The following is an 8,773-nucleotide window of genomic DNA, read 5'->3' as shown; positions in this document are numbered from 1 at the left end:
GGTATTAGTAGAGCGGGCTAATACTGTGTTTGATTATGTGGCATGATATAATATGCTTTTGTGATAAATTGTGTTGACAATGTGTGATGGTATACATGATGTTGTGAATGTATGCATTTGTGAATAGACTATCTTATGGCTTAGAGTGTGAGCATGTGTCTATTCTTGATTATTGTTGATGTTGCATTGCTAGGTGATTAGCATGCATATTGTGGCCTTCGGGTGGTAGCTAATTCCCATGGTGAGGAATTAGTGAGTTTAGTCATTATTGGACTGTTGTTGATTGTTGCATGCTAGGTGAGTAGCGTGCATTTCATGGCCCATTTGGGGTGGTAGCTAATTCCCATGGTGAGGAATTAGTGAGTGAGTCACTATGTCTCAAACGAGTGGGACTAGTGAGCTTGGTAGCCGTGCCTGGATTTGGACGGTGAGGTTGAACTATATGTTCACAACATAGTCGGTACCGCATGCATAGAGTCTCATTGCATAATGAATGTATGGCATATGATATGAATGGATGTATTCCAGTATCATATGTGTGTTGTGTGTTGTATTGTTGTGTGACGTGTTGTTGATGTTGATTATGGTTGAGAATCTCCTGTTGAGTATGATGTTGAATTGTTGCTGAATGCGTAGTCTGATTAGGGTGAATTAATGTGTTAATTACTTGGCATTACATGTTGTTCTATAATGCTTATTATATTGATTGAGGAACTCACCCTTACAACTCTTTTTCAGGTAACGAGCAGTGATGTTGAGTAGAAGCTAGTACTATGGAGTCTAGTGTCGTCCTTAGTGGGTCATGCTCTGGTAGATGTAACATCGGGAGGGGATGTTTGACTATGTTTGAATTGAGTTGTTGATTAACTTTACATGTAATGTAATACATGATTTGAATGTTGATATTTTGTATCCGCTGCGAATTATGCAAGGAATCTTATTTTGATTAAATAAATGAGCATGACAGGATAATTTGATGATTTTTGTGAAATGATTGTGTGACACCCTTCGGGGCATAATTACTCTGATTAATATGTTAATATTTTTAATTAAATAATTTGGGGTATTTAGAAGGGTGTTACAGCTATGAACCCCTTCTTAGTTTTGAAGGAGTTTTTCTTGAATCCTTCTTTTTTGGAACTATCTTTCTTGAGCTTTGAACATTCATTTCTGTAGTGTCCTGGTTCTTTACATTTATAGCAGGTTACCTCTTTGTTTGGTCTGCCTCTAAAAGTTGACTCTGGACGATCTCCCTTCTGTATGGGTCTTTTGAAGTTGTTATTCCTTTTTCTCTAGAGTTGTTTGATTCTTCTAGATAAAGGAGGTAACTCTTCTTCATCATCAGAATCTTCCTTTTCAGAGTCATCGTCGTCTTCTTCTTCAACTTGAAGGGTTTTGTTCCTTTCTGGATTTCTTCTTTCTGATCTGGACCTCGGAGCCACTAATTTTCTTTTCTTTTGAGGTTTATCTTCCTCTAGCTCTATCTCATGACTCATGAGTTCTTCCAGGCTTATGTTGTTCAGATCCTTGGATAACTTTAAGGGAGTAACCATAGGTCTCCATTTCTTTGGAAGACTTCTGATTATCTTTTTCACATGATCTGCAGTTGTGTATCATTTATCCAAAACCTTGAGTCCTGCAACTAAAGTTTGGAATCTAGAAAACATTACCTCAACAACTTCATCATCCTCCATTCTGTAGGCTTCATATTTTTGGATTAAGGCCAGAGCCTTAGTCTCTTTGACTTGATTATTGCCTTCATGTGTCATCTTTAGGGAATTAAAGATTTCTTTATTTGTTTCCTTGTTGGTGATCTTTTCGTACTCATTGTAGGATATTGCATTCAACAGCATAATTCTGGCTTTGTGGTGATTCTTGAAGTCACGCTTCTGACCATCACTCATTTTGCTTCTTGCAATGACAATACCTGGACCAGATACGGGCGGTTCATAACCATTTGTAACAATGTCCCATAGGTCAGCGTCATATCTTAGGAAGAAGCTTTCAATTTTGTCCTTCCAATAATCAAAATTTTCTCCATCGAACACTGGAGGTTTATTGTTGTAGCTATCTCTTTCGTTAGTGTTAGCCATGATGTTTTTCTCACACTAGATCTCTCTACACTGTTAAGTGTTTGATTCAAAAATCAATAATAGAGTCGAAGCTCTGATACCAATTGAAGGTAGAAAAAAACAAGAAAGGGGGGTTTGAATTATTTTCACTGACAATAAAAACTTTTAGCAACGCTACACACACAAAGATAATGACAAACAACACATAAGTTTATCCCGGTTCACTTGAAAATCAAAGTTACTCTAGTCCACCCGACCAAGGTGATTTCTCCTTCAATAAGGACTTAATTCAATAATCTATAAAGATTACAACAAACGTCTAAGAGTACAACACTCTCTTAGCCCTCTCAAGTCTACATACTTCACAAGTCACTTGAGGAATTTACAAACACTATTTGAGAATTACAAGAATGTGTTTGGTGCTTCTAGATAAGTAATATGAACATAATAAAAACAATGATCAATGATCATACTTAGAGCAATAACTCGTGTGTGATAACTGAAGGTTAGAATAACAAGAATTTAGTATATGACTTAAATTGGATGTGCATAATTCTTGTGTGATAGCTTCGTGTTCTTGGTATGATGATAGCTGGGCCTTTTTATAGTGCTTGGAGATGATACCGTTGGATATAGCATTGATGTTGATATCTTGCAAATTATGGGACTTAATGACATTAATTTTATTGTCCTTTCCCTAGCAGTTTTGGAGAGTATTCAATATTATCCTTATAGGAATTCCTACCATACTTGAAATACTTCTTTGTCAAGTCATTGGTTCTGATTGGTTAGATGATCTGTTGGGCGTGATTCAGAGTGCGCGGAATTCCGATTCTTTTCTCAGATCGTGTACTCTTCATATAGTTGTCTGTTGTGTCTTCTTCAGATAGTTCTTTGACTGATCTTCAACTAGAAAGTCTTCTGATGCAAGGATCATCAAAGTTTTCATATGTAAGATCTTCAGATGTCTTCAGATGTATAGTTTCCAAAGTCTTCAGATGAACTTCAATAACAGATTTTGTGAGTAATTCTTTTAGACATGCTTGTCTTTAGTGTCAGATAAGATTTCTTTAACTCTGAGTCATCTGTTCTAGACTTTGTGTGATGTCAGATGTTGTTTTATCAAATTCAATTTTCATTAGAGTCCTGCACACTTAGAAAATTTATTAGGGTACCAAATTGTTTCACTCTTTGTTATCATCAAAATTTAGAGATAAATTGCAGAACCAAAATCTTATTCTAACATCATACACTCAAGGTCATTCTTCAAGGCATATGGAAATCCAAGTTCATTGTGTATACAAGATCATTGTTGTTTCAATATCAATCTATTACATCATAAAGTTATTACAAATCACTCCATACCAAAAAAATACATTTTCACCTAAGTTGACTTTTGGTCAACTATTGACTTTTAGATCAACGTCGTCAACTAACTATTTTTTTACCATCCTAAACCCTATATCTTGCATTGCTTCTCCACCAAGTCATCTTTTTGAATCTTCAAGGATCCTTTTTACTTTTAATGTTGCATTCACCGAGTTCTCTTGTGTCTTCATGCTTAGGCTTTGTTCAATTCAAATATCCACTTTTGCATACCCTACAAAACCAACCAAACCAATACATTTCACTACCAAACATTTCAGGCATAGCAAATTCAAGCAAACCATAGCCACATTGCAGATCATAATCATGTTTATTACAAGGCATTCCAATGCAATGCAAAACAAACCAACATCAAGCATTAACTCATAACCAAAATACATCACCAAGCATATAACCATGTTAACATAGTATCTATTATACATCAGCAAGCCAATATTGCATGCATAACATGACCATATATCATACCAACAAGGCATATCAATAGTGCAAAACCAACATTCACAACCAAGCCATAACATTCAGTCAAGCAATGGGAAATCTAACCATCATCAGAAGGAACCCATAGCATATCCAACAACACATTGCACATAGCTGCAGTCTAGCAGTCAATACATCAAAGCTGCAACATTCATTCATCATCACACATCCAAAATGCAAACCATAACAGAACAGCAAACATAAGCATTTCATTTCAACAAATACTAACCAACAGCGTAATCCATAGCAGGTCAATTAACCACACTCTAATTGCTAACAAATCATTTCACATACTAGCTCACTCAACAACATTACAATTCCCTAAAACTAACTGAGCTAAAACCACTAGAATTCCCTAACTAACTCCCTAACTGAAACATAAATACTAATATAAGCCTCACTAATCCCTAGGGTCCAACTAACATAATTTATGTTAGAACTAACATCTAAATTTTTTTTTGTTAGAACTAACATCTAAAAAAATCTGCAATCATCCTCTATAAATGGAATTCATCATCATTCAATTCAAGACCAAATCATTCATCATTAAACCTGAAACTTACCAAGTTCATCATTGATTAATTTATCAACTTCAGACACTCTCTCATATTCCATTTCCATCAGAATTCAATCATCCACCATTCACCTCCATTCATCCCAAAGAAGCTCGAATTATAGCTTCATTAGTCTCGAACCTCACTCGTGAATTGAACACCGGAGCAAGAAAACACAACATAATTCCATAGAAGAATGAGAAGAAGAAGATTCTAAACTCGAAAACAAGAAATAGTAATAACAAAGAACCTTACCAGAATCTCGCCATCGTCACCTTCACCTTCACCGGCAGCGTAAGCTTCTTTTTCCTCCTTTCACATCAATTCAGTTACGGGCATGTGAGACAGGGACTGGGGAATCAAAGCCACAACCTCTTGGGCTCTGATTCCAAGAGATGATCATTTAATTTAACATTTTGTGATTAAGGTTCTTCATTGATTTTGCTTCGGTTTAGGCTTTGAAATAGGAATTAGGTAAATTAGATATAGGATTTGATTAGTGTAGGAAAAGACAAATAAGTTAGTGTATTGTATTCACGGTTTAGCTCTCCGCCACTGCCGAAGGAAACCTCCGGCACGGCGGAGGAAGGTGCTTTCAGGCCAGAAGAAGATGAGATGTTCAAGTGAATTTCTTGTGCGCGTTTGTTTTTTTCCTATTTTTTTTTTAATCTGAAGCCGATTTCCCTTGCCTCATGAATCTTAGTGGGCTTTTCTCTAAAGGCCCATTCGTTTTCAATCTTGCACCCTCATAATTCCATACACCCCCTGATTCTGCAAAGGCAATGAGATTGGGCTTCCATCATGGGCTTGCACCCTGAAAGTCATTTATGCACCCTTTACCAGCTTAACCCCCTCCCTGGTTTTCCTATTTTCTTATTTCTTTTGTTTTTTTTTGTGTGTGGCATTGTTTTACATATCTTTGTTAATTGGTTTAGTGCATTTTTTGACATAGAAAAATCAGAACTAATATGATTGACACCATTAGATTTCTAATTAGGTTTAATTAACTTTTTAAACCATTCTAATTTCTTTTAAATAACATGATTAACATATAATTAACCTAGGTTCTTGATTAGGTTAAAATTCATTTATTCATTTCTAAATTCCATGATTCATCGTGATAGCATTTCATGTATGCTAATTTTCAATTGGTTTGATGGTTAATTTTGCATTTAATCTCCCATTAGAATTTAATTCTTTCTAATTTAATATCATGTGATCATATAATTCCATTCACCTTTGTTTGTCTACTTTGATCATCTATAACTTTAGACTTAGCTTCTAATATGCATCCTTGTTGCGTTTCTCGTTTGTATTGTGTGATTGTGCTTGAGGATTATCATAGCCACTTGATTGTTTTAGGCATGGTATTGGTTGTAACTTATATGTGAACTTTTCCAATTTGATGTATTGTTTTGTATCATCCCCTAGTTGTGGGTAAAGTTTCCCCTATCCCCATGAACATGTAATAGCTTAGGATTTCCCTTTTGTCTACTGCTTTCCATTGCATGCTGACTAATAAGATAAAATCAAAATGATAAAAAAAGAACCTTTTCAAAAGAATAAAACACATTTTAACCAAGGTCAAGTGCTTTTCCAAATAAACTCACTCAAAAGCAAAGTGAGTGCTTGATCCAACGTCATAAAAAAGTCTATCTTTATCTATCTTTCTTTATCTCACACTTCTATATCTATCTTTATCTGTTTCTTCTCACACACTTTTCATAAAAAATAATCTCCAAACACTTGATACAACGTCAAGTGCCTTTTCAAAATAATTTCTCAATAAACTGAAAAATAAAAATGGTGTGTGCGTACTTGTGCACAACACTTAAGTACCTGGGTTGTCGATCGTACCTAACTTGTGGACCGATGCTTGAGTTCCATTAAAAATACTTAACAATCAAATGATTTCTCTGGTGGTTAAGATGTCATTGTCCTCTCAACTCCCGAGTATTCTAATTATTGGTCATACTTCACCAAGGGTTTGATACTTGTCTCCCTCTAATTACCAATGATTAAACTCGCTAAACATATTTCATAAAAAATAACTCTTTGGATGAAAAAGAGGGGTTAGGGTGCGAATTTCCTCTTAACTCCCAAGTATTCAGATTGTAGGTTGTACCTAACTTGTGGTCTGATACTTGTATCCAATTCTAAAATCAACCATAACTCATCAAATCCAATTTTCTGTCTTAGGGAATCTAAAACCTTTTCAGAAAGGACGTTCTACTTCCGTTCTGCCGTGGTATGGACAACGCTTAAGCCTCCCATGCATGAGTATACAAGTCATGTTTAACTACTAGAATATGTTCCAAGCGCATCCATTCTACCTCAAACAAACAAACACTTAAGTCCCTCATGCGCGAGTACACAAGTATGGTTAACTGCTAGAACGTGAACGTTAACACTGCCTATTAAAAATAATCAACAAACACTATGTTTTGTACTTAGAACTACGGAGCTCTGACTTCCTTATAGCACGATGAGGATATGTAGGAACAAGGGATCAAATCCTTGGCGAGAACTCTAATTTAAAACTTATATTTTCTTCATTAACCAATAACAAGTAATCTTCAGATAACAACATCCATGCACACAAAGAATAAGAAAAGTGGTTCCCATTGAGTATAACGAATGTGAGGGGTGCTAATACCTTCCCCTTGTATAACCGACTCCCGAATCCGCTATTGGTTACGAAGACCATTCTTTTGGGGTTTTATCGATATTTTCCCTTTCCTTTGGAATAAATAAAATCTGATGGAGACTCTATATTTTTTGCGGCGCGACATCTGGCGACTCTGTTAGGGATTGACTAAGCGAGTCAAGCCCAACTTTGCCTATATCCTTTCGTTCTTTAGTTTTAATCTTTATCTTACTTGCTTTCACTTATCTATTATTGTTGTACTTCATATATCTTGTATATTATTCTGCTCTTGTGGGATGGTTTCTGATACTTGAGTGATAAGCCCAATACCCACGCTTGGAGAGTACTCCTGAGATGGATTGAGGGCTCCGTACTGACTTGTCGGGCATAGTTGTCTTGATAGGAAGGTACAAAGACCCCACCTAGAGTAGATTTTTTTTGAAGTTTCATTGGCATGTAAGTCATTTTGCATTGACAACCATTCTTCCAAACGGGATCCGTGACTCTAGGGGCCTTTAGCTAACTTGTGGATTTTGTAGTTGAGGGTGACCTTACTCAGAGTAGATCCTCACAAGGGTATTGTTGGCGCATATGTCATTTTATGGTGACAACTATGTTTTCGCCTCAGGGTCCGTGACTCTGAGCATCTTCATAAAGCTTTAGTACTCACCTGTGAGAGGACATGGGTTCTTCTTCCAGGAAAACTAAACCTCAACCTACCTCAAGGATCATGACCAGATTATCCAAGATGTTGTGAACCTTAGAATATATGATGTTGCATGTCATTTCATCATACCACCAAAAACTAATTCATCATATGCATTCCCTTGGGGAAAAAACCTTTTTGCATATAGTCATGCATCATCTTGCATTTCATCAGACAAAATCAGGAGAACTCACTATTGTTTGGCCTTTGTCCAGAACTTGCTAACGTAAAGCTGACTTCTAGGGATCCTTATAACACTCGCAATAACCAAAGACTAATAATGGACCAGCTAGAGCAGAACCAGGTTGCAATTAGGAAAGATATGCGCACTGTGAGGGCCCAGATGGGTAAACTTATGGAAGTTATGCAAGTTATATCCATGGGTCAAGAATAAGCATGACATGTTTGTAATTCTGGCATAGTCAGATTTCAGATGTTCTACTCCAAGTCATGACATCTGATCCAACATTGTAACTAATACAGCAAGACAGTTACTAAACCCTGTACTAATATGCACACGTTCACAGATGTCACAACATCTCCTTCTATGTCACCCTAGAATGGAGGAACACCTAGTTCTGTGCATCAGGTAGAAAGACTCAGCAGAGATCAATCAAAACACTCACTTCTGTTGTTTTCCTACACAGTTATCAGCATGATGTCTCAATAGTGATTTGGACATCATCTGTTACATTATTCCAGTTTGTTGACCATGTACTTGTATTTCCTAAAATTAAGGTTGAACAAGTCAAACCAATTTCCACTTATTAAGGAGCTAACTAATAGGCTATTAGCTAGGTTCATTAATTATAGATTAGTTGTTGGTTTCCTAGATTTTAGCTCAGCTGTTGAATTCCTAAAGAATAGCCTGAGAACAATACTTAAACAGAAAAACTAATCATCCTACAATTTAGCACCTGCTGTCAGGAAT

The 8,773-nt window shown here is 36.2% G+C and overlaps 1 long non-coding RNA gene across 1 annotated transcript; it reads right to left on the bottom strand.

Annotated features, from left to right (window-relative positions):
• Positions 1 to 3,346: 3,346 nt before the first annotated feature.
• Positions 3,347 to 5,173, bottom strand: LOC127088319 (uncharacterized). The gene is made up of 2 exons (XR_007790186.1): positions 4,499 to 5,173; positions 3,347 to 3,672 (listed from the first exon to the last, which is right to left on the bottom strand). It is a non-coding gene; the product is annotated as an uncharacterized LOC127088319 (long non-coding RNA).
• Between the last annotated feature and the right edge of the window lie 3,600 nt (positions 5,174 to 8,773).

This window comes from Lathyrus oleraceus, chromosome 5, assembly GCF_024323335.1.
Source record: "Lathyrus oleraceus cultivar Zhongwan6 chromosome 5, CAAS_Psat_ZW6_1.0, whole genome shotgun sequence".
Taxonomy (NCBI): Eukaryota; Viridiplantae; Streptophyta; class Magnoliopsida; order Fabales; family Fabaceae; genus Lathyrus; species Lathyrus oleraceus.
This window is presented reverse-complemented; position numbering and strand designations above follow the sequence as displayed.